Source organism: Anolis carolinensis, chromosome 5, assembly GCF_035594765.1.
Source record: "Anolis carolinensis isolate JA03-04 chromosome 5, rAnoCar3.1.pri, whole genome shotgun sequence".
NCBI classification, from domain to species: Eukaryota; Metazoa; Chordata; class Lepidosauria; order Squamata; family Dactyloidae; genus Anolis; species Anolis carolinensis.
The window spans coordinates 126,480,826-126,506,655 of record NC_085845.1 but is presented as its reverse complement, the minus strand read 5'-3'; positions in this window follow the sequence as shown (position 1 = coordinate 126,506,655).

Below are 25,830 nucleotides of genomic sequence, written 5' to 3'. Positions count from 1 at the left end.
CCCCAGAACTATTGTCCCATTAAAGTGCTGGGGAAGGCATACACAAGGAACCTATGGCCGGCTAAAGGAATAGGGTGCAATAAATGAGATATTGCATAATAAATCAAGGGTCCGGAGAACAAGCCCTGTGGGGAGCAGCTTAAAGAACTGGGTATGTTTAGCCTGCAGAAAAGAAGGCTGAGAAGAGACATGATGGCCATGTATAAATATGTGAGGGGAATTCATAGGGAGGAGAGAGCAAACTTGTTTTCTGCTGCCCTGGAGACTAGGATGCAGAACAATGGTTTCAAACTACAGGAAAGGAGATTCCACTTGAACATTAGGAAGAACGGTGAGAGCTGTTTGGCCGTGGAACTCTCTGCCCCAGAGTGGGGTGGAGGCTCCTTCTTTGGAGGCTTTTAAGCAGAGGCTGGATGGCCATTTGTTAGGGGTGCTTTGAGTGCGGTTTTGCTGCTTCTTGGCAGGGGGTTGGACTGGATGGCCCACGAGGTCACTTCCAACTCTATAATTCTATGATTCTATGACTTGCTCAGGTTACTCTGTTCCAGCCTTGGTGACTTCTTTGGAAGCACTGCTTTTAATGCTTCTGAACCCAGAAAACGTTTCCAAACACACACACCCCTCCCCAAAGGGAGGATGCTGCTTTCAATGAGGTAGTCTTCATATTTTCTACTTTCATTTCTACTTTTTTTCTGGTCATGATTCTATGATTCTAATAATATTGTGCATAAAACAAAGTTTATGGTGCAGGCTGTTGAGCAGCTGATTCAATAAATCACTCTGACCATGAGGTCATGAGTTCGAGGCCAGCCTGTGGCGGGGTGAGCACCCGTCAATTTTTATATATATATATATATATATATATATATATATATATATATATATATATATATCCCCTGCTCGTTGCTGACCTAGCAACCTGAAAGATAGTTGCATCTATCAAGTAGGAAATAAGGTACCACTTATAAAAGTGGGGAGGCAAGTTTAACTAATTTACAACGTTGGAATGAGGAAGTGAGGAAGTGCCATCAGAGTGGATGAATGAAGCAGCTGCTCCCCCCTGTGGCCAGAATCGAACATCCCCCTCAGAAGGTTAAATTGCCTCTGCGTCTGTCTGTCTGTCTCTGTCTCAGTTCGATGTGTTTATGGGCATTGAATGTTTGCCCTGTATGTGTATAATGTGATCCGCCCTGAGTCCCCTTCGGGGTGAGAAGGGTGGAATATAAATACTGTAAATAAAAAGTAAAGGCATTACTATCTCAGCAAACAATGACAAGCTGGACGATTTTGGATTTCCAGATAAGGGATACTCAACCTGTATCCCGCCATTGTGTGTGTCTAGTTATACACCTAATTCTGCATTGCCTATTCTGGCTGGTAACTGTATTTTGAAGCCTCATTCCCGATCATTTCCTATCTGGTCTGTTGAGGTTGAGAAGCCACCAGGAATTACAAGTGACTCTGCTCACATAACATATGATCTACTAATGAGCCATGGCCCCTTCCTTGCTATTTGCTCAAATATGCACAATTTCACAGCTTGGACATTCACCTTCATGTCCTGTTAGTGAGCTTGCTAGAGTCATCACTACTGAAAACAGGTCAGCCAACGAGATGGACCCTTAGTCTGATCCTGTGGAGATCTTCTTTGGCTTTCATGTACTTCAGTAGCTTAGGATGATTTTCTTTTCTAAAAAAAGAGGTCTGGCTGCCAACCCTTGAGCTCTTTGAATGCTGTCCTTTAAAAGAACATCTTAACCTTCTGTAACAAGTGCAAAATGACGAAGGACAGACTCTAGATACGAAGTCAGCCTGGCAATTAGGATTACATGACAGGCTGTATTAAATGTTTAGTGTGCAGCTGAGACTACTCTCCTCTTTTTATTCCAAGACTAACAGCCAAAGATCTAAATCAGACTCACCAAATACAAGCACCTAAAGTAGACCCATTGTGTCAATAGGAATCACCTATCTGTTGACTTACCATTTAAAAATTCGCAGAATTCAAAACGATCTTGACAGACTAGAGAGATGGGCCGAAACTAACAAAATGAAGTTCAACAGGGACAAATCCAAGATACTTCACTTCGGCAGAAAAAATGGAAATCAAAGATACAGAATGGGGGACGCCTGGCTTGACAGCAGTGTGTGCGAAAAAGATCTTGGAGTCCTCGTGGACAACAAGTTAAACATGAGCCTACAATGTGATGCGGCAGCTAAAAAAGCCAATGGGATTTTGGCCTGCATCAATAGGGGAATAACGTCTAGATCCAGGGAAGTCATGCTCCCCCTCTATTCTGCCTTGGTCAGACCACACCTGGAATACTGTGTCCAATTTTGGGCACCGCAGATGAAGGGAGACGCTGACAAGCTGGAAAGCGTCCAGAGGAGGGCAACTAAAATGATTAAGGGTCTGGAGAACAAGCCCTATGAGGAGAGGCTTAAAGAGCTGGGCATGTTTAGCCTGCAGAAGAGAAGGCTGAGAGGAGACATGATAGCCATGTACAAATATGTGAGGGGAAGTCATAGGGAGGAGGGAGCAAGCTTATTTTCTGCTGCCCTGCAGACTAGGACACGGAACAATGGCTTCAAACTACAGGAAAGGAGATTCCACCTGAACATCAGGAAGAACTTCCTCACTGTGAGGGCTGTTCGGCAGTGGAACTCTCTCCCCCGGACTGTGGTGGAGGCTCCTTCTTTGGAAGCTTTTAAGCAGAGGCTGGATGGCCATCTGTCGGGGGTGCTTTGAATGCGATTTCCTGCTTCTTAGCGGGGGGTTGGACTAGATGGCCCATGAGGTCTCTTCCAACTCTACTATTCTATGATTCTATGATTCTATGATTCACTGAATGGGCCTACCCTAGATGGTACTAACCAACAGAATTCCAGCCATCAATTTAAAACAGTTAAAAAGTGAGTTACAAATAATATGAAAAAAAACTGTACATCCTGTAAAGATGTCATGATCATTGTGTTTTATTCATGATTGGTATGTTTAGGTTGACTGTTTAAAGTTATATATTTCAGCTATTCTTATACAGAATCTGGGAGCCTCTAAGGCATGGCCAGGAAAAGGGGCGTGGCTTCACCTTGCTGGTGGAAGCCTTAGAATTCAAAATTTAGCAGTTGGAATTCGGCAGTTGGAGTTTGTCGGTTGAGCAGAGCAGTTGGTTCTATTCAGTGGGAAAGGAGGAATCGAAATAAAGAGATTGTGGGAGGAAGTTGAGCAGCTAGAGAGTTTTAGCGGAGAAGGGCTAAAATTAAAGTTGCTGAGCCTTTAGTAGGAATAACTAAAGAGCTGAGGTTACATCCCTAAGTCATAGAAAGACTAGGGTTAACCAGTTAAACTCCCCAGTCCAAGTTTGATCGGGTACAGATCAATTAAGTTCAAGAAGGACAATATTCCTAACTGAAAGAAACAAGTCTTATAAAGCTAATACCATACTAAGCTCAGTGAAACGATTGAAAAGTCTTGCAACACTTACTGTACAGAAGTAACATCGTTCAACTTAAGTTTTAACATTCTTGCAACCATCAAGCTTTGTACTATAAATAAACAAGTTACTGTTTCTTCAAATGTTGCTTATTATTTGAGCAAAGCATCTTTCAAAGGTGGTGGCAGCGACAACATAGAAAAGTGAAATACATAGAGGTAGAAGGTGAACCCTTCGCATTTTGGTGGCAGCGGCGGGATCCAAAAAGGTTCCATCCCTGTCATCACATCAAGTCTTCACATAATTGGTGGCAGCGGTGGGATCCAAAAAGGGATTCCATTCTCTGCCACGTCAAGTCTTCACACATCCCAGTTAATCAACTTTTCACAGTGGCAAGTTGAGAGTCAAACAACTAGATCAATAAAAAGTCTTAGCCCGGAAATACCGAATATGGAAGAATGGCTACAGAAAGTGAGAGAGATAAAGGACATGGATAAACTAACTTTTTTATTAAAGAAAAATACGGGGACTCCGATAAGATATACAGACTGGACTAAAGTAGAAGAATTCGAAAGAAAAAGAAGCTGAAGGATACTAGTTAAAGAATAGAAGGATGATTTTTTTTGTACCTCCCTTCGTAAGCTTTTTGTAAAGTAAAGAATCAATGGCTAAGCCAATATAAAGGACAACATTCTTTTTTTTTTAGTGTTTGTCCCTATTACTACAGAAAAAGAGGCTGATTCAATATTGTATTTTTTGTATCACCCTCTTTCGTTTATATAGAATGGGAAACGCAAAGGTGAAGATGGAAGTCATTTTATCATATATATATATATATATATATATATATATATATATATATATTCTCTCCCTTCTTTTTCTGCACTTTCTGTCAAAAATCATTGTTCTCACTCTTTTGTTGTTATTTAATTATTATATATACCAATAAAATTTATTTTAAAAAAAAGTCTTAGCCAGCCAGCAGTGAGAAAGCAGCACAAGGGGAAAACAAGCTTTGGGGGAAGCGGTAATTTATGTATGTATGTATGTATGTATGTATGTATGTATTTACAGTATTTATATTCCTCCCTTCTCACCCCGAAGGGGACTCAGGGCGGATCACATTGTATACATATAAGGCAAACATTAAATGCCATATACACATAGAACAAAGACAGAGACAGACGCAGAGGAAATTTACCATTCTCCTGAGAGGGTGTTCGATTCCGGCCACAGGGGGAGCAGCTGCTTCATCATCCACTGCGACGGCACTTCCTCATTCCAATGACTGGATGATTTTTTATGGAGTCATAAATTAGTTAAATTAGCCTCCCCACTATATAAGTGGTACCTTAATTTCCTACTTGATAGATGCAACTATCTTTCGGGTTGCTAGGTCAGCAACGAGCAGGGGCTATTTTTTAAAAAAATTTAATTGTCGGGTGCTCACCCTGCCACGGGCTGGCCTCAAACTCATGACCTCTTGGTCAGAGTGATTTATTGCAGCTGGCTGCTCACCAGCCTGTGCCACCGCCCAGTTCTGTCCCATGTTATGATAGGAGGATTCAGAAACAGCCCTTCCACAAGTAACTTAAAACTCAGGCAGGCTCATATCATAATATGGTTTTTCAGATTGTCTTGGCCCAGGCCATATATGTCCTTGCTGTTCACACTTCCTTACCTTTCTCCATGAGAGATGCTCACAACCCACACTCCTGAGGCAGCAGCCATTGTGGAATGTATTCAAAGCATTGGCCAATGTGTTTAGTCAGCTCTAAAATGGTCACTGACTCAGGAAGATGGGATTCAAATAGATTTCATTACTCATTCTGTAAGGATATCGAAGGGTGCTTCCAGACAGCAACGTAATCCGGGACAAATAAGTGAGGGGAAAAATCGTGGTACCTGACAGTAAGTCCAAACATGGGGCCAGGCTGTGGCGCAGGCTGGTTAGCAGCCAGCTGCAATAAATCACTCTGACCAAGAGGTCATGAGTTCGAGGCCAGCCCATATCGAGGTGAGCACCCGACAATTAAAATAAAATATAGCCCCTGCTCGTTGTTGACCTAAACAACCCGAAAGATAGTAGCATCTATCAAGTAGGAAATTTAGGTACCACTTATATGTGGGGAGGTTAATTTATGACACTATAAAAATCACCCAGCCGCCATTGGAATGAGGAAGTTGCTATCACAGTGGATGATGAAGCAGCTGCTCCCCCAGTGGCCAGAATCAAGCATACCCCCAGGAAGCTGGAAGCTGGAGAAGGTTTAAATTGCCTCTGCGTCTGTCTCTGTCTCTGTTCTATGTTATATGGCATTGAATGTTTGCCTTATATGTGTACAATGTGATCCACCCTGAGTCCTCTTTCGGGTGAGAAAGGCGGAATATAAATACTGCAAATAAATACATAAATAAATAAATAAATAAATTGCTCCCCTGGGATTTAAACAGGTTAAGTTGTAGCTGATTTTAGAAATTCACAAAATGGCCAGGAGAGATTTGCCAGAAGTTTGCTTTTAATTTTTTTTAATTGACTCTCTGAGATGCGCTGGACCTCATAAGTACTGGTGCAGATATACGAATGTGCACACAAGCAGATTTCTTGTCATTATTTCTCCTCACTCTCCTGTTGCCTTTCCTCTTGAATCCTGTTTCGCTTTGAGGTCACTGGAAGCAAGTAGACTGGAAGCAAGTTTAATCCCTTTTTTAGTATAAGGATAAGCTCCTTCCTTGGAAACTTTTAAACAGAGGCTGGATGGCCATCTGTCAGGGATACTTTGATTGTGCTTTTCCTGCATGGAAGGGTTTGGACTAGATGGTCTGTGTGGTCACTTCCAACTCTATTATTCTATAAATCTATGAATCTCCCTGAGGAAGTAAAATGTGAGGTCCCTGCTAAATTTTCTTGCTTAAATTCAGAAATGCAGAATGCATGCATGTTTCCCTCATATTCTGCAGTTGCAAGGAGGTGATTTATCAAATGCACAAGATTCACAATTGCCAGATCCTGAATTTCATAGTTATCTCCGGTGTCAGAAGCTGCTAATGGGCCATAAAATTTAGCAACTTCTCCATAAGCTGTTGGTTAATGAAAAATCGGTTAAATTGTTCACAGATCACTTCAGGCACTGCCCTTTTGATTTGTTCTAGCGCTGCTTGGCAAAGGTTATATTAACTGAGAACAAGAAGCAAAAGGATAGAGACAGGGGAGGGTCTTTGCCCTCCAGTGATTTTTGGACTCCTCTTTCTTTCTTTCTCTTTCTTTCTTTCTCTCTTTCTTTCTTTTTAATTTTTACAAACATACTGCAGAAATTACATTTTTAATCAAGATCAAATACAATACATTATTATGATTGCTTCCCCTCCCTCCCTTTCTCCCAAAATCTACTCATATATGTATATATAAACAGTGCTTACTAGGCTTGTGCATTTGTATAGAATTGCTATCCCTTTCAGTTTGCTTCATCCGTAAGGCCCCCATTTTAGTTTTTGAGCACTTTCTGAAAAGGGGAACCTTTCCGAATTGGCATTTTCATTCTGCAACCGACAATATGATTTTTTTGACCCAAAGGCCACTATGGGCAGGCTTCCCCAGTCTCCCCTTCCCCTCAGTTTTAGGGCTAGAGGGGCAAAAATCACCACATATGCAGGGCACATCTACCACTCTTAGCCCACCCAGTTTTATAACGTTTGGGTCGTCCCTCAATTTTTAGGGATTTTTTTCTTTCTATAAATAAAATATCCTTTAAAACATCCCCCCATTCCGCTGGCCCCACTGTTTAACTACTCCAGGAGGAGCAGCAGTAGGACACCATTTCTTCCTGCCAAATGATGCTCTACACACACCACACACACAGCCCAGTTCCCACTCTCTTCTTCTTTAACTGGTGGCAATGGGAGGGAATTCCTCTCCCCCTCCCATCATTTTCAGCAATGACATGGTTTGTCTTGGAGCTGCCACATTGGGTCCTTGCTTGCTGCTGCTACTGCTCTGAGTGCCCTCCTCTTGCTCCTCCATCTCTCATGCAAGGCAGGTGCCTCCAGCCCCTGTCTGCTTTTCCCTTCATTCCCTCTCCTCCTCAGCTCTTGGAGCTGTTATTGGCACCTTGGGTTGTTGTTGTTGCTGCTGCCTAACTTACTCTAGAGTAAGAGGTGTGAAGGAGGAAGAGAAGGGGTCTGGAGGCATTAGAGGGCCACGATCTGAGAAGAGGCTAGCGCGGGTATTTATGGTATGAGAAAACTAGAATTGAAAATAATTTCGGTAATCATTTTGTTAGATCCACCCTTATTAAAGTTTGGAATAAATATAAAAGATATTTCCATTAAATACACCACTGTGGTTATCCCCTCTGGAAGCTAACCACAGAAGGCTGCTGGGTTGGACAAATTGGCCAACATACAAAGAAATCTTAAACAAAACAAGTAGAGACCAAGAAATACCACAAGTTAGGGAATTAGAAGACCTTCAGAAAAATAATAAAAATGTTTCCTGGTTCCAATACATCCAAATTAAGGAAATATATAAAGAAGATAAATTAGTAGGTTTTGATCAGGAGTTAGGCTTCTGGGACAAATTACTTAAAATAGAAAAGAAAAATATATCAGTTTTATATAATAAATTACTAACGTGGGAGACGGAAACAGAGGAAATTAACAACGCAATGATACAATGGGCTAAAAACATAGGGAGACCAATAAAATTAGATGAATGGGAGGAAATATGGACAACGAAAATAAAATATACTTATGCCACAGATTTAAAGGAAAGCTGGTTAAAGCTTATACACAGATGGTACTTGATCCCCCCAAAATTGGGCGTAATGTATAAAAATGCAAACAACAAATGTTGGAGATGTAAAGAACAAGTAGGCTCTTATTTTCACATGTGGTGGAGTTGTAAAAAAAATAGAGAAGTATTGGAAAACAATCCACAGGGAATGTAACACAATTTTAAAAACAAATTTTGAAATGAAACCAGAATTTCTCCTGTTAGGGCTATATGACCCGCAATCTAGCATTGACATTAATACAGACAAACTTTTCACTTTTTTCATTATGGCAGCCAGAATGGTGATAGCAAAACTGTGGAAATCTGAAAACACTCCCACAAAAGACCTATGGATAAACAAAATCATAGAAATAAAAGACATGGGCAAGCTATCTTTTCTAATCAAGAAGAATAATGACAGAGTTATGAAGGAAACAGATTGGACTGCCTTCGAGGACTATATAAACACAAAGAAATAGAAACGAACATCCAGTATGAAGAACCAAAAGAAGAATTGAATGGAAGTCAATCCCCCCCCCCCAATTTTTGTAGTATATATTTTTTTACCTTTCTTCTCCCAACTTTTTTCCTCCCCCCTCCCTTTTTCCTTACTACCCCTTCCTTTTTCCAAGTGGTGTGACCACTGCCTCCTGAAGCCCCCCACCATGCCCCAACTATCCCCTCCCTCCCACTCACTAGCCCATCCCCACCCCATTTTTCCCACAATCTCCCCCCTTTTCTTTTCCCCTGTTTGTTATAGTATATTAGAAACGCATTAATAAAAATATTTTTTAAAAAAAGAAGAAGGGGAGCTGGAGGGAGGTACCTTCCTTGCATAAGAGATGGAGGCAGCAGCAGCAGAAACAAACGACCCAAGGCAGACCCTCCAAGAGCTGAGGAAGAGGGAGGAGGAGCCACGCACACACTCTCCAAGGCATTTTAACGAGGTTTCTCATTTCCAAATAATAACTTCATGATGACCTCCTGGAAGAGGAGAGCAAATGAGGGTTTACTTTTTGTTTGCTGAGGGATTAATAAAAAGATTAAACTGTGCTCATGAAAAGCAGGCAAGGAAACAGTACCTGCTCCTGCTTTCTTTTGTTTCAAGTTAATTTTTGTTCTGCTCCCACCCAAAATGAAGGGAATGAAAGAACGAATGTAACAGGAGAAACGAGTATCATGCACACCTCTAATGCCTACAATCATTCTTTTCCATTATACTATTTCTCTCTTTCCAACCTTCCTGTTTCAGTAACCTCCCCTCCCTTGAGTTGAAGATATTCATATACTGTGTTTTCCCGAAAATAAGACAGTGACTTGTATTATTTTTTGCTCCCAAAGATGCACTAGGTCTTATTTTCAGGGGATGTCTTATTTTTCCATGAAGAAGAATTCATATTTATTGTTGAACAAAAAAAAGAACATTTATTATATACTGTACAGTAGTTGTCATCACAAACCAGCATAACCAGACAAACTGTGAATCCTATCAAGAATTTCTTGTTACTACGATTATTTCTATGTACAACAATCTATGGTACATACATTTACCAATCCTGTGTGCTCTGGTGTTCTATTTGGCGGGCATGCTTCCAAACAAAAACTTACTTTCAGGGGAGTTCTTACATTTTGCAATGCAGCAAAACCTTTACTAGGTCTTATTTTCAGGGGATGTCTTATTTTCAGGGGAAACAGGGTACAACCTTGTCCTTCCTTCACAGTAAAACATTCACCCATTTTCCCCTTTAGCACAAGAATCATAAGCTAAAATTACAAGCAAAAATTATAACGAGGACCAAATTATGGAGCCTATTCTAAAATGTTTTCCCTTCTTCCCTCAAAGTTCAAAGATAGTTTTTATTCCTTAACAAAATTCTTCTCTATTTCCTCCCTTTTCATCATAGCAAATTTATCTACATCCCACTTTCCAAAAACTTGCACTATCCATTTTCTTTTTTACTGTTCTATTTTCCTCCTTCACCACAAATCCCCGTCCCTTTGCCTTCTCCCATTCCCTTCTCTAATGTTGCATCCTCCTCTCTTCTTGCATCTAGTGGTTTATCAGATTGGACTCCACTTTCAGCCCATTCAGCGATCGGTGTGCTCTACTGCTCCAAGCATAATGGCAAGGACTAGAATATTTCAAATATAGAAGAGACAGGGAATAATATGTTCCTTTTCCATACTGATCTGTAGTATTTTTTTTTTAAAAAAAATCTGCATAATTCATATTTAAACACAAAATTCTAGATCTATTGGATATAAAAACTCAAGCATACTTTCTGTAAAATTTGCAGTACTATCCTATCTAGATCTACTCGGAATTTAGCTTCACTGACTTCAATGGGTCTTAGTTCCCACCAGACTTGTTTACACGGTAATTGTACAATGCTGTCTTATTTATTGATTGATTTGATTTATATTCTACCTTTCTCCCAAATGGGACTCAAAATGGCTTACGGTGTGGGTTAAAACGAAATAGCTAAATCAATACGTGATACAAAAGTTTAAAAAGCATTAAGCCATTGATCCAATTAAAACATTGGCTGGCATCCAGTGCAGTGGTTAGGAGATCATAAACTAGTCTTAGGATCTCATAAGTTTAAGGGTTCACCTTTTCATCCAGGCAATATCTAAACTGAAGATCTTCTGATTGAAGCAGTAGGATAAATCATCTGCCTCATTTTCATCATCATGGGGCATATTGAAATATGCAATTGTGAAAGGACTTTGAAGGATCTTTCCAGTTGCCTGTTCACCATGTGATCTGCAACTAGATCAGTGTTGCAGACATTATTTCCCAGAAGTCTTATCACTAGGTGAAGGCAGGAGGTATGAACCATACTAGGTGATACCATCATAAGGGTGACACCAAAATGAGTGTGTATATAGTTTTCGGACACTGTTTCCACAGAAATTTAATAATTTTTAAATAAATATATCGTGGTATAACCCAGAAATATTTTTCACAATCACAGCTTGCAATGTACTGCATCAATACACTAAGAAGACTAAAGTTCTATGCTCATTTACTTTTTGAACTTTCTAATGCAGATGTGTTCAGGTCAAAGCTATCATTATTATGCAATTACAATAATGCTTCAAATATATGGTTTCGTCTGCACAGATTACAAGCATATGTTGTTCTTGCTGCTGGTTTTTTTTTTATAGTTGCTGATTTTGTCAAATTTTCTGGTATTTACAATATTATGTCATGGTATCAGAGCCGGCCCTGGGTATTTTTCAAGTGTAGGCGAACAGAATTTTGGCGCCCCCCCCCCCCCCAAAACCAATCACTGAAAAATAAAATTGTTGGATAAGCGAAAATGTTGGATAATAAGGAGGGATTAAGGAAAAGCCTATTAAACATCAAATTACATTAAGATTTTACAAATTAAGCACCAAAACATCATGTTTTACAACAAATCAACTGCGCCTCCGTATGTTTTACGCCACAAGTGACCGCTTAATTTGCCTCATTGTTGGACCGGTTCTGAATGGTATGATATGATATGGGAAGAGATCCCTGTAGGTGACACCATGAGTACTGGGTAACACCAACCTAGTGATGCCACTGTTTCCCAGCACTCTGAAAACTCTTCAACTGGGACACTTCCTAGCTGAAAATGTAAGTTGAGGGTGACATCTTCAGATCTAGCTATGACAATGGAGTTCCATCATTGATCATTGATGATGTATAACCTAATCTAACTTGAAGACATTAATTTAAAACAAATAGAAAAACAGATATTTTATATAAACACCCCACTCACATAGTACACTTGAGTAGGCATATCCATTCCTCCAAAGAGTGAGTCTACATAAGCAAGACTAACCAGAATCGCATCAGAGCCCCCATTTCCTTGAGGTTCACCAACTTTATTTTATTTAGGGTTTTTATTTAGGGTGAAACCAACTTTGCTCCAGTTGATCAAAGTTGGGACATACTCAGAACTTGCTTGAAACCCTGCTCGTTGCTGACCTAAGCAACCCAAAAGATAGTTGCATCTATCAAGTAGGAAATTTAGGTACCACTTATATGTGAGGAAGCAAATTTATGACACCATAAAAATCATCCTGCTGCCGTTGGAATGAGGAAGTTGCCATTGTAGTGGATGATGAAGCGGCTGCTCCCCCTGTGGCTGGAATCAAGCATACCCTCAGGAAGCTGGAAGCTGGAAGATGTAGAAGATTTAAATTGCCTCTGCGTCTGTCTCTGTCTCTGTTCTATGTTATATGGCATTGAATGTTTGCCTTATATGTGTACAATGTGATCCGCCCTGAGTCCCCTGCGGGGTGAGAAGGGCAGAATATAAATACTGTAAATTATTATTATTATTATTATTATTATTATTATTATTATTATTATTCCAACTGCCACAGATTTAGAAGGTAGTATAATCCAGAATCAAATGCTATTTTCATCAAGGTAAAATAATACATGTGTGTAGCCTTGGTCTGCAATACTCCATCGGTTTACCTACAAAAGTCCTATTTTTAGTGCCTGTGTATAAGATTGTACTGCTGTGGGTTAAATTCTTAAAATCTAAACCCCTTTATATAAAAGCTTTTCAGCTACACTAACCTTAATAGCAGCAATTTAAATCTGTAACTGAACATTTTTTTTAAAAAAGCAAGGTTTTCTGATGAATGTCTTAATGCTGCATCCACAGTGCCTGAGGCAGATTCACCCTGCTTTGCAAAAGGCCAGGGTAAAATGTGATCAGTCTGATATTTATGCTAATCGCATTGTAAGCAGAGGAGGGACCACAATATAAACTGGTTACTTGTGTCTGACCTTGTTTCCATGGGATTTCTCTTCTATAGTTGTAATCTTCAAATCTGAGTCTCTTGACTAAAGTAATCAGTATATATTTTGTTAGGACTTCCAAAATCGTTGACCATAACCAAACTGGCTATGACTTCTGCAAGTTGAAGTCCAAAACAGGGAGCCCAAGATGGGGACCACTGCTCTCCTTATCTCATAGTTACAGGCTCCTTTCCTAGGAGTCATAGAATCATAGAATCATAGAGTTGGAAGAGACCTTGTGGGACATCCAGTCCAAACACCTGCCAAGAAGCAAGTAAAATTACACTGGATCTAGATGTTGAAGCTCCATACTCACAGTACAAGAGGCTACTTATTATGTGAGCTCATTGAACATGGTTCAATTTATATGGGAATAGTTTTGACTACCATTGAATTGCCCTGAAGCCCTAGTGATGCCTAGAGAAGTGTTCTCTCTAGGCTTACAGTGCGATACTATGGTCAACTTCTGCATGACGTTCCACTGCACGTTGATCACAGAATCTTACTGGAAGCCTAGAGAGAACACTTCTCTAGGCATTTTTAGGTGTGCCAGGGCAATTCTACAGCATGCTTCAGCCAGAAGCCAAAGACATTTCTCATTTCAGATAAAGCTGCCAGATTACACAAACATCATATTATACAAAAGGGTCCTGCAACCAATGTGTAATACATGAACCTAATGTAATTATTTTTCTACAGCTGCTTGTAGAGTTGTCACTTCAGGATTGTCCCAGGCCCTGAAATTTCCAGGCCAAACCTGAGATTTAAGATAACTCCCGCTGATGTCATTAAACATAATTCATTGAGTAGCAGTCATAGTTGCTCACAGCTTGTCCATAACACACACACACACACACACACACACACACACTTTCATTGCTAAAGAGGCTGTTCCCAGATTAAGATGAAATTGAGAGGTTTCCTGTTGCCTGTAGCTGTGCCCACCAACCCTGGAGAAAATGCACCCTTGTTTTCCACCTGGAGATTTTATTTATTTAATTTATTTATTTTGACACAAAATAAAAACTTGGAGATGACCCAGAAAAAATTAGAGATTCAGCATCAGATTTTGAGATCTAGCTACCCTACTTACAGTACTTCACATAGGCTCTGTGCTTGAAATATAAACATTAGCTTCGAAGCCTGGAAAGAAGTGACTAGTGGGTTCTGTCCTAGTCCCAATGCTGTTCAACACTTTTATTAATGACTTGGATGAAGATTTAGAGGGCATGCTTATCAAGTTTGCAAATGACACTAAATTGGGAGGGATAGCTAAAACTCCAGAAGGCAGGATTGATATAGATGACGGGAGAGATAACACCAAGAGAGATCCTTTGAGAGGCCAAAAAGTCCGGTTTATTATTTTCAGCTGAGTCTCTGGAAGTGGAATCTCTTCCAAAAGCAAACCAGAGCCCCAATCAAGGCGTTGACATTGCCTTTTATACATTTTCAGACAAAGAACATGCTTCTACATGCACCTCGTCATTAGTATGTCACTTCACATGCTTACATACATGGGCATAAATATGCACAATCAGCATTTTCCTATCTAAGCACTCTTAAAAGCCTGTAGCAAGTCACAGACACCACGGTTCAGCTATAGTACATTAATCAGGGGCCTACTCTTGACTTGTCAAAAGTCTGCTCTCCCTCTAATGGAATGTATATATAGATAACAGGCCCCCCTTCTGCCTGTCCTGCCAGCTTGTACATTTTCACAGACCCCTGCACTTCTTTGTGTCTGTGTCTGAGTGCCTGGTACAGAGACAGCATGATTTTTCTACATTTCAGTGCTTCTAATGTGCATACAATATATGTCTAAAAATCCATATTTTCCAGTTCCTCATCCGGATCACAATTTAAAATGAACTAGAGAGCTTTGTCAAAATGAATAAAATGAATTTCAGCAAGGAGAAACGTAAGATACTACACTTAAGCAGAAAAAAATGAAATTCACAGATACAGAATGGGTGACGCTTGACTCGACAACAGTCCATGTGAAAAAGATATTCGAGTCATAGTGGACATGAGCCAACAGTGTGATGCAGCAGGAAAAAATGCCAATGGGATTGTGGACTGTATCAGAAGGAGTATAGTGTTCAGATCAAGGGAAGGAATGGGGCATCTCCATTCTGCTTTGGTTATGGTTAGGCCTCACCTGGAATACTGTGTCCAATTCTATGCACCACAATTTAAGAGAGATATTGACAATCTGGAAGGTGTCCAGAGGAGTGCAACTAAAATTATCAATCATCTGGAGACCATGCCCTATAAGGAGCAGATTAAAGAGCAGAAGAGAAGGATGAGAGGAGATAGGATTGCAATGTGAATGGATGTCATAAGGAAGAGGGAGCAGGCTTGTTTTACACTGCCCTGGACACTAAGACTCAGAGCAATGGGTTCAAATTACATACTGGGAGATTTCACCTGAACATTAGGAAAAATTTCCTGACTATAACAGCTGTTCAACAGTTACTCACTGCCTCAGAGTGTGGTGGTAGCTCCTTCTTTGGGGGCTTTTAAAAGAGGGTGGATGGCCATCTGTCCGGGGTACTTTGTGTTGTGGTAATCTCTGAGTGGTTAGACTCAATTTAACCCTCTCTGGGGGAGATTCCACCAAAATGCAGCAGAGTAGCAAAAGCAAAAGCTTTCAAATGGAATAGTTACTTACACGGGGCGAGCAAAGAGAAGCCTTTCATCTTAGGGTGGCAATGGAGTGCAGAGTCTCAGTAAAAGTTCAAAAAGTATTTATTCAGGTAAAAAGAATTCCATTGTAGATAGAAAGGCTTGGGAGCTGTCTAGTCTACTCTAGACTGGTTTCTAAGGAAAAATAAGAAAGGAAAAATAACAAACATCTAAATAGTTACATCTTGCCAGGAGAGACAGCAAGATGCTGCTTGTTAGCTAGAAGAACAAAGGGAGAAGAGAGAACCAAAATGGTTCCAACCTCATGGCCCAGTTTATTGGGGCCATAAAAGACATTCTGACCAATGAGAAGTTAGTGTCCCTGGAGATTCACATTTCTACTAACTTCAAAGTAAGGGATGTGACGTAAACAGGATAGAGTGAAACACAGTAAAGCCTATCTAGGCATGCTTTGGAAACAGGGAAAGGATTCCCTCAATCTAATTCTATCATCTATCTAACTACATCTAGACATCTAGTAGTCCAGGGTGATTCCCAATACTTTGTGCTTTTCCTGCATGATGCTGGGTTAGACTGGATGGCCCATGTGGTCTCTTCCAACTCTATGATTCTATGATCAGTACTTTTATACTGCTGTGCTCTTAGAACCTTATCAGACTCAATCTTCTCTGTGTTTTCTCCTCATTTCTTCCTATTGCCAGAATAGAGTCCCACAGAGCACATCACATGACGTAGGCCAACTTCTAGCAGGACTCCATGGGGCATTATTTTGGCAACATGGAGAAACAGAGGACAGAGTGGCTTTGGAGGAGTGGTAACACCCGACTTGGAACACAAAAAGAAAGAGGGGAAAGGACAGAGAAAAGACAGGAAACCACGTGGAATGGAAAATTACCCCAGAAAAGAGGCAAAGACAGTAGGAAATGAAGGAAAATTGTTCCCTTCGCATCCCCTCCTCCCCACTTTTCCCCTGCCCGTCTGATGAGCTCCTTAGAAAGCAACAAGCCTTTAAGAAAAGTTATTGAAATATTTAAATTATTAAGAAATGTGTAACCATATGACAAGAAAATATAGATTTAACAACATTGGTACTATATTAGCAAGAAAAAAGTAATCATGCTTTCTTGGGGGAGCTCATAACAAGATAGCAGAAGAGCATTATAACAAAAAAAATTCAAATTTCTTCAGCTGAAATTGTTATATGGGTATGTATCTTTGTCAGGATAAGCAATAAATAGAAACTATACCTTTGAATAAATAATAAATGAATAGCTCAGCTCTCTGTTGGATAAACAATAAATAAATACAAAATTTGTGGTCTTGTTGCTTCTGCCAAATCAGTAGGTCCATTTCTCAGACAGGGCAATCCCTCAAATTCTGTCTAGCTAGATTTTGAAGTGTAGACCACTGAGGGATCACCAGTGTTGAGCAAATTGGAGGCAAATTGACCAATATTATAGAACTAAGCACTTTGTGATTCAATTCAGCACTAGGACCATGAAATATTTAAGGTAATTTTAAGCATTTGGCAGTGTACTCTCATTACAAAGAAATTCCAGCTTCCATGACCAGGCAGAACTCGGAAAGATTACTTGTTTTCAACTTTAGCATGGTCAGTGGCCGTAAGTGTTGGGTAATTCTGGAAGCTGTGACTTTAAAAAACTATTTCTTCCCTATTCTGGCTAAGCCTCGCTCTTCACTTATTCCCAATATTAAAGTAGTTACAATACACTTGTAGCCCCTGGTGGCACAGTGGGTTAAACCGCTGAGCTGCTGAACTTGCTGACTGAAAGGTTGGTAGTTTGAATCCAGGGAGCAGAGTGAGCTCCTGCTGTTAACCCCAGCTTCTGCCAACCTAGAAGTTCGAAAACATGTGAGTAGGTCAATAGGTACCACTTCTGCAGGAATGTAATGGCACTCCATGCAGTCATACTGGCCACATGACCTAGGAGGTGTCTATGGACAATGCCGGCTCCTCAGCTTAGAAATGGAGATGAGAACCAACCCCCAGAGTCAGGTGGGACTAGACTTAATGCCAGTGGAAAACGTTTACCTTTTACAATACACTTTCCTGGGCTAGAGAAGTAAATGGCTACTGACACTTTGGTTTCAGCATTTTTCAAGCACAACGTTTTCTTAGTCCCTCGAGGACATTAATCCCTGGTGATTTCCACCCAGCATTTTGAACAGACTGTCTCTTACTGTGAATGAAGAGCATTTGAGTACTGCAGCCAGTGGAGTTACCTTTAATGGTCCATCTACACTGTAGAATTAATACAGTTTGACACCACTTTAACTGGCATGGCTCAATACTATGAACATTTACAAGGTCTTTAGCCTTCTCTGTCAAAGAGTGCTGGTGCGTCAACAAACTATAAATCCCAGGATGTCATAGCATTGAGCCATGGCATTTAAAGTGGTGTTAAGGTGTATTGATTCTACAGTATAGATGCACCCTGAGTCTCCACTCTAACCAGAAACCACTTAACTGAATCCCACTGAATTTCCACATATTTTGACTATAATATATACACAGTTTAACTGCATTGTTTTCCAACCCTTAGGCCTTGGTTGCACCCCACCTCCGCAGAGACAGAAAGAGAGCGCATTATAGAAAACTTTTCAGAAACTCTGACCTTATCTTCATTTATTTCCCTCTTGTAGCTGAGCAACAATATTTATTTCACTTTTCTGAAGAGTGCTGCACACACAGTGCCTTAGGCATCTTTACCTAATGCTGAGAAAGGCCAGGGCAGAAAATTGTTTTATGTGAATCTAAGGTGTTGATATGTATCACACGGTTTAGCTGTCTGAGTGCTGCAAAACCCAAGTTACTCGGGCCAGAGCTTGTGAAAGTTACCTATTTAGACTAGAGCTCTCAGAGTGGAAATCATGCCAGCTGCAGATTTCTGGAAAGTATAATACAAAAAAATTAAAAACCTTTACAAGCTCTGGTACAAACGTATGGGCAGTTTGATCCTCCTCCAAATACAGCCATTTCCAAAACAGGTTTCCTCTCCCTCTTCTCTCTTTGCATTTTCCGCCTTGCCAATTAGGACCTTTTAACAAGAGATGCCAGGAACTGATCTTTGAAACATAATCCAAGTGTGAGCTCAATTGATTTCTACTAATGCTTCCACTTGGCTCCACTTAATGAACCTGAGTGTATATGTCATTTGTAATTTCAATGGCTGCAAGATGGTAGGGTTTTTAATTGAGGAACTATGGTAAGACCAAGGAAAATTCACCATTGTTGTGGCACTGAAATGGCCTCCATTGGATCACACAGTACATGGTGACCAAAGATGATACTTAGTTATCTGTCATCTTACTTTTTCAGATACTCTTAAAATATCCCCACTTCTCTCTCTTCCTCCCACTTTCCTTATTTGTCCTGGCTTATTTCAATAGCTGAAATCTGAACATGAAGTGCAAAATTAATTTGCACCCAGTTAATTCAACACTGAGGAGAGGAGAGGGCAAAATCTTGCCTTTCCTTATAGGCTTGGGCAAAAACAAACCTCTTATCCTTTCCTAGCTTATGTGTTCCTGCTCATTAATAACTTGGGTCAATCTGACCACACTCTGATGTTGCTTGTCCCAGTTTTCCTACATGAAATGTTTCCTACATGAAATACAAAAAAGCTGCTGTATCTGACCTGGCTTCTTGGTTTTGACATCTATAGTTCAGAATCTAGCAAACTGAATTCTCACTCCTCCTTGTGTCTCAACCGCAACTCTGATGGACCTTAGAGATAAAAACAGCACATCAGATTGGGAGCAAGATTTGACTCCAAGCTTCCTCTCTATGACCCCATCTACACTGAGCATTTAATATAGCTTCAAACCAGTATCGAAGAAAGTGATTTAACTGTGCAGATGATTACACAGGAAATACTGGAACCAGTTTGAAGCCCAGATGGCAATTACATAAACCACAGAGCACAAATGCACATTTTGGGCTTCCTTTCATGTGCTTCTGTGGGAGTTTTTGTCTGGCTACTGCAGTTTGAAACTTGTTTCAAACTGCATTAAATGGCCAGTGTAGATGGGATCCTAACTACAGTAAGACCTTAAAAGCATTAGATCCTGTTCGATCTTGAAAGCTAAGCAGGGTCAGACCTGGATACTACTTGGTTGCAACCAGAGCCGGCCCTAGGTATTCTTCAAGTGTAGTCGAACAGAATTTTGGTGCCCCTCCCCCCAAACCAATCACTGAAAAATAAAAACGTTGGATAAGCGAAAATGTTAATAGGAAAAGCCTATTAAACATCAAATTACATTAAGATTTTACAAATTAAGCAGCAAAACATGATGTTTTACAAGAAATCAACAGAAAAAGCAGTCTCAACTGCGCCCCCATATGTTTTACGCCCCAAGCGACCACTTAATTTGCCTCATTGTTGGACTGGCTCTGGTTGCAACAGTGTAAACCAGTGGTTCCCAAACTTATTTGGCCTACCGCCCCCTTTCCAGAAAAAAATATGACTCAGCACCCCCTGGAAAGGGGGTGTGGCATAGAGGGGTGGGCAAAGCTCCTGCTCAAGAGGGCGGGGCTGAGCCTCTCCCCTAGTCCAAGATGCAGGGCTGGGAGGGGGAGGTGGAGGTGGGCAGGGCCACAAATGGGTGGAGTTACGAGCTCTGACACAGGGCTGAGCTTCTCTCCCTGTCCTCGACACAGGAGGAGGGGCTAGAGGAGGGGGCGGGGCCTCTTCCAAAGTCCAAAGTGCCTGATGGGCTGAACCTCTATACCCCATCCCCGTGTTCTAACAAGCGCCTCAAGGTATAAGGAGGTATAAAGAGGCTCAGCCCTGTCTCGCACTCTTGGGAAGAGGCCCTGCCCCTGCCCCAGCCCTGTCCTTTAGTCCTAAAAGGCCTCTCAGGAGAGGTATAAAGGCTCAGCCCTGTCTCAGGCTCTTGGAAGGAGGCTCCATCCCCTTCCCTGGCTCCGCCCTCTGTGTCCCAACACGTGCCTCAGAAGAGGTATAGATTCTCAGCCCTGTCTTGGGCTCTTGGGAAGAAGCCCTCCCCTGGCCTCGGCCCCCTGGATCACTACTGTGCCCACCAGGGGGTGGTAGCGCCCACTTTGGGAATCACTGCTGTAAACAAATACTAGGTGCCATAGACAATGAACCCCCCCCCTCGATGGATTGTCACCTTGACGTGGTGAGGGGGCTTGCGTGTTCCAATGAGCCTGAGGGCACAACCACAGGAGTCACACACTCCCAGGAGTGGCCACAGGGGAGGTTCCAGACCAAGCACAATCTGAAGACCCAAAGACCTCAATGGCGGAGCAGGCGGAGGATAACATGGTACATGTTACAATGGCTGTGAAGGCGGAAGAAGGCTGCAACAGACTGAGAAACCACTCTCGTTGTGTTAATCACACCACTGCTGGGACCTCAATCTGTGAAGACTGTGTGTTGACCGGCTGTGCACCGACCTCCACACATTAAAAAAAATCACGTACAGGCATCTTCCAAGAAATGGAGGACCATTATCCTCGAACTACGAGCGATCGCCTAAGTAGTAAGTAAGAACCTCTTACTGGGCTTAAACAGCCCCATTTTTTGTTGTTGTCGACAGGGCCTGGATGGGGCCTGCCAAGCATCATCAGATGACAAGCAGTCCCCACTCACATTCCTCCTGGAGGGGAAGAATCACAAGATGCTTCCTCCTCCACCATGGGGAGGAAAGTGATTTTGGGGTAGCTCCAACTGAGCTACCTGCATTTTCCTCTCCTTTCCCCCATATGTGTCTTGTCCCGTCCCCACCATATTATGGGAAAAGGAGGGAGGGCATGCTGGTCACCACAAGGCACCCCAGGAGCCTTCCCTTTCACCAGTGACTGCCAACAAAAGAGCACGGCCCCAGGGGCCATGCAAAGAAGTCCTATATTTCAAAAGGAGGAACTGGCAAACCCACCTCTGAGTTTTCCTTGGCTAAGAAAACCCTATGAAACCCACAAAGTCGCCATTTGAATGCACATGCACACATATAAAGGAACCAGAACCAGTAAACTCTGGTTAGTACTTGGATAGAAGATCACCAATGAATGCCAGGTGCTGTAGGATGTGTTTCAGACAAAGGAACTGGTCAAACACTTCTGAGTATTGTTTGCCTAAGAAACCCCTGTGAAATTAATGGATTTGCCAGAAGTCAACCTGAAGGACCATGCACACAAAACTAGTAGTCTAGCTGTACATGATAAATGAATATAAAATATTAAATCTGTATTGTTATGATCCCTTCAGTCCTTGCTAGTTAGAATATGATATGAGGCACTACTATTGTGAGCAGTACAGCTGTGAGAGTACTTTAGTTAATTGTTCTCCTTGTATATTAAATTCTACACATGAGGAAAAGAGAATGACTATCCAGCCTTTTGGTCCTTCACAATATTTCTCCCAACAAAGAAATTAATATTGGGATTGGTGAAGGGTTCTTAAATGAATTCATGTTTATCTTTAATTTTCTGGCACATACAGGAAAGTGGGATATTATTTTTGATATTTTGTTGAAGATCGTTCTCATCTTTTAAAAAATACTTTCAAATAATGATTGCTGCATCTCAAGATAACAAAACTGTGCATATAGCACCACTTACTGGCATAGTCATGAAAAAAGATGCTGTTTTTTTAATAGACTTATTTTGTACTCAGATACTGAAGCTAGTCTTCCATCAATTAACATTTTCACTGATGAATGTTTGGTATGACTTTCCCTTCATACACCCTTTGAGTCAAAAGCATATGTATTTAAACCTGCTGAAGAAATCAACAAACAGAATGTTCATTATCTAGAGTACCTGGGAACAGAAGTGTTTTGAATTTTTTTGGAGGAATGCCTGTATTTGCGTATACGGTATGTACATAAAGATCTGTCTAGGAGACAAGACCCAAATCTAAACATGAAATTAATGTATGTTTCTGACACATCTTATACAGATTGCCAGAAGGTAATTTTATACACAATATTTTTCACTGTTGTCGAAGGCTTTCATGGATGGGATCACAGGGTTGTTGTATGTCTTTCGGGCTGTGTGGCCATGTTCCAGAAGTATTCTCTCCTGACGTTTCGCCCACATCTATGGCAGGCATCCTCAGAGGTTGTGAGGTACCTCACGACCTCTGAGGATGCCTGCCATAGATGTGGGCGAAACGTCAGGAGAGAATACTTATGGAACATGGCCACACAGCCCGAAAGACATACAACAACCCAATATATTTTATTATTTTGTGCATGAATCAAAGCTTGTGTACCCTGAACTATCAGAAAGCAAATGAGTCACTATTTCAGTCACCAATATGGACAATTTCAGATTTTGGAATACTGGATAAGGGATGCTCAACCTGTACTTAATTGGCCCATTAAAGATATTAACACAATATGAACTTATGAGTTGGACATAACATTTAGGTGTTATTTTAATACGTGTTCTAGTTAGCAGTGGCGCTTGGATTTAGGCCAGTTATGAAATTAATGGTGTTGCCATAAGTCAACAGGCAACTTGGCAGCACATAGGAAGACACACACATCCACACAGAGGGTTCCCCAAAACACACTCTTAGGCTACAAGATTTCAGGAGCAATTTCTGTCAGGAAATTTAAAATGAAGTTTTGCCTGTAGGGAAAATTTTGACAGCGTGCTGTGAAAGACACATCCCCACCAGAGCGGTCTCTCGGCTACAGCTGAATAGACTATGCAATGTTGGGATTACATTAGGACACAGAGGCAAATATGTGGCTTGTGAAAAAGAAAGAGAAAGGTAGTATTTCAAATGTCAGTCTCAAGGCTTCTGTTGTAAACATTTAATAAGAGGAATACTAATTAAATTAGGGACACTTCCTGTACTTCTTGATAATAAACTAGTTTTCTCCCTTGGAATTGTTGTCTCCAGCATGCGAATGAGGAAGGGTCCTACTGAATCCTCTTTCTCACATGCAGCACCATTCCCTTCAACATTTCACAGGTGTATGTGACCAAGTAGCATCCGAGTGTGATCAAGACGACAAAAGCTATGAACAATTAAGAACACATGAGTTAAAACAGGCACCAGCGGTGTCACAAACCTCAACACAGTTTGCTAGCAGGGGGTTAATAAATGGTCTGAATTCAAACCAAAGAGTCCAGTTGAGAGGCAACAAGACTAGGGAAACACACACAGGGAAGCCGATAGTATGTTTCAAAGTGTGACGAAGCGAGTGGTGCCATCTATATGTCAAACTGTAAGTTGCAAGATTTGAATTGTATCATGCCTGATTTTGCCTTTACCCTGTAAATGTAGTTGGATTGGTTATTTATATCTGTCAATCAATGTTGTTTGCACCAGTTATATTGCTTCCTCAGCTCAATTGTTTGGATCCACCTTTTCCTGGAGTAGGACAGTGTTTCCTTTTTCATTCCACCATCAAGCTTTCTACCAGATGGACGTGAAAGAGAGACTTGACTCTAAAAGCCCTTGATTAAGTTACCTCTCAGCACCAATTCTGAGGTTCTTACCCTTGAGACTTACGCTTCATGTTCAGGGCCAACCTGAACGATGTTGAGGAGTCTCAAACGCCTTCAAATCAGTCCTTTGGCAACAGAGGAAGACTGTGTCTTCAAACATAGGCCATTTGGACTGAGGCTGAGGATTGCTCCGGCATTCACAGCCATTGAGAAAGAGGGACCTCGAAAAGCTTCTCAGCTACAGAGCTCCTTGGACTTAAAACAACCAAAAACTGTAATATATATTTTCCTTTACCCCTTTGAAACTTCCAGCTTATTGGGATAACCTTTTGTGAACAATAAAACCAGTTTTTGAGTTATCTACAGTGTTTTGGTCCTTGGGAGTTCCAGTTTCCCTAAAAGAGGGCAAGAAGCAATCCCCTGGGGAAAGATCCATGCCTCTTTCGCTAAGAGTTATAGCCCCAGGCACGATGGCATACAAAGGTCCAAAGCTGAATCCAACAGGCCAGTCCAAAATCCAAAAAGCTAGAACCTAAAAGAGCAAGTCCAAAGATCACGAATCCAATAGCAAACAGTCTGAGGTCACAATTCCAAACACTGACGTCGCTGCCAACAATAAAGTGTCACACTTGCTACCTCACCATACGGGCTAATTTGCTTTCCATAAATCGCTTGCTCTCCCCTTTTGCCATGGAGCCCATTACATGATGTACATCTACTTCTGGCGGGCTCTGTGGCAAAATGGGAAAGCAAGCAGCATATGCCGTCATCACGGCAACATGGGAGACTTCTTGTGTTGCCTTTGCACCAATGGGAAAAAGCCTGGTGATGGACACTTCCCCCTATGGGATAGGGCCAGTAGTAAGTCGGGCTATGCGGGGCATGGGGTGATGGATTATCCATGCCACTCACTGGGATCCCACGAATTCGCCATGGTACGTGGTGAATCCTGACATTAATGTGATAAGGTCTTTCATCTCCTTCTGTGCTAGTTTCTCAAGTATAACCTATTGCTAGCTCATTTCTGTGCTAATCTAGAGCACTGGCAAATTTGAACCTTCTCTCCTTGTAGGTCCACAAAAACTGGGACCTTTTCTCTGCCAACTCAGAGGAACTTGCTTGTACTCGCTCTGCAGACTGAGAAGTGGTAGCTTCCTTCATAGGCTCTTCTTCCAAGCTTGGCTGAGGGAGCTGTTGTTGTCTCCAGCTCCAATGCTGGCCCTTCAACCAGCATCTCCTCACCCTAGCTATCTGAGCTATCCTCGGCAAACAGTTTGATTTTGCTATGCCTTACCCAGCAGGACTAGATTCCACACTCTTCTCTCATTTACTCTCATCCTCTTGGTGAGTTTATTGAGTACAAACTACATTTGAACTTTGAACTGTTTGCTGCGATTGGAACAAACTGTGGACAAAAGGGAGCGAAAACCTGGTATATTTAAAAAGCAATTGAAAAAGTGGGATGACAGCAAATTAATTAGGACTGTCACTGCCAAAGCGGGACAGTTGGAGAGAATGCAACATGCTTTCTTTTTAATCTTACCCTCTTGGTCTTCGTTTACAAAGCAATGGGTTTGTCAAGAGCATAAAAATGACCATACCCAATGTTTACTTTAGAAAGCAAGCTTGGTATAATGGTTTGAATGTTGAACTAGGACTCTGGATACCAGGGTTTAAATCCCCACTTGGTCATGGATGCCTACTGGGTCATCATGGA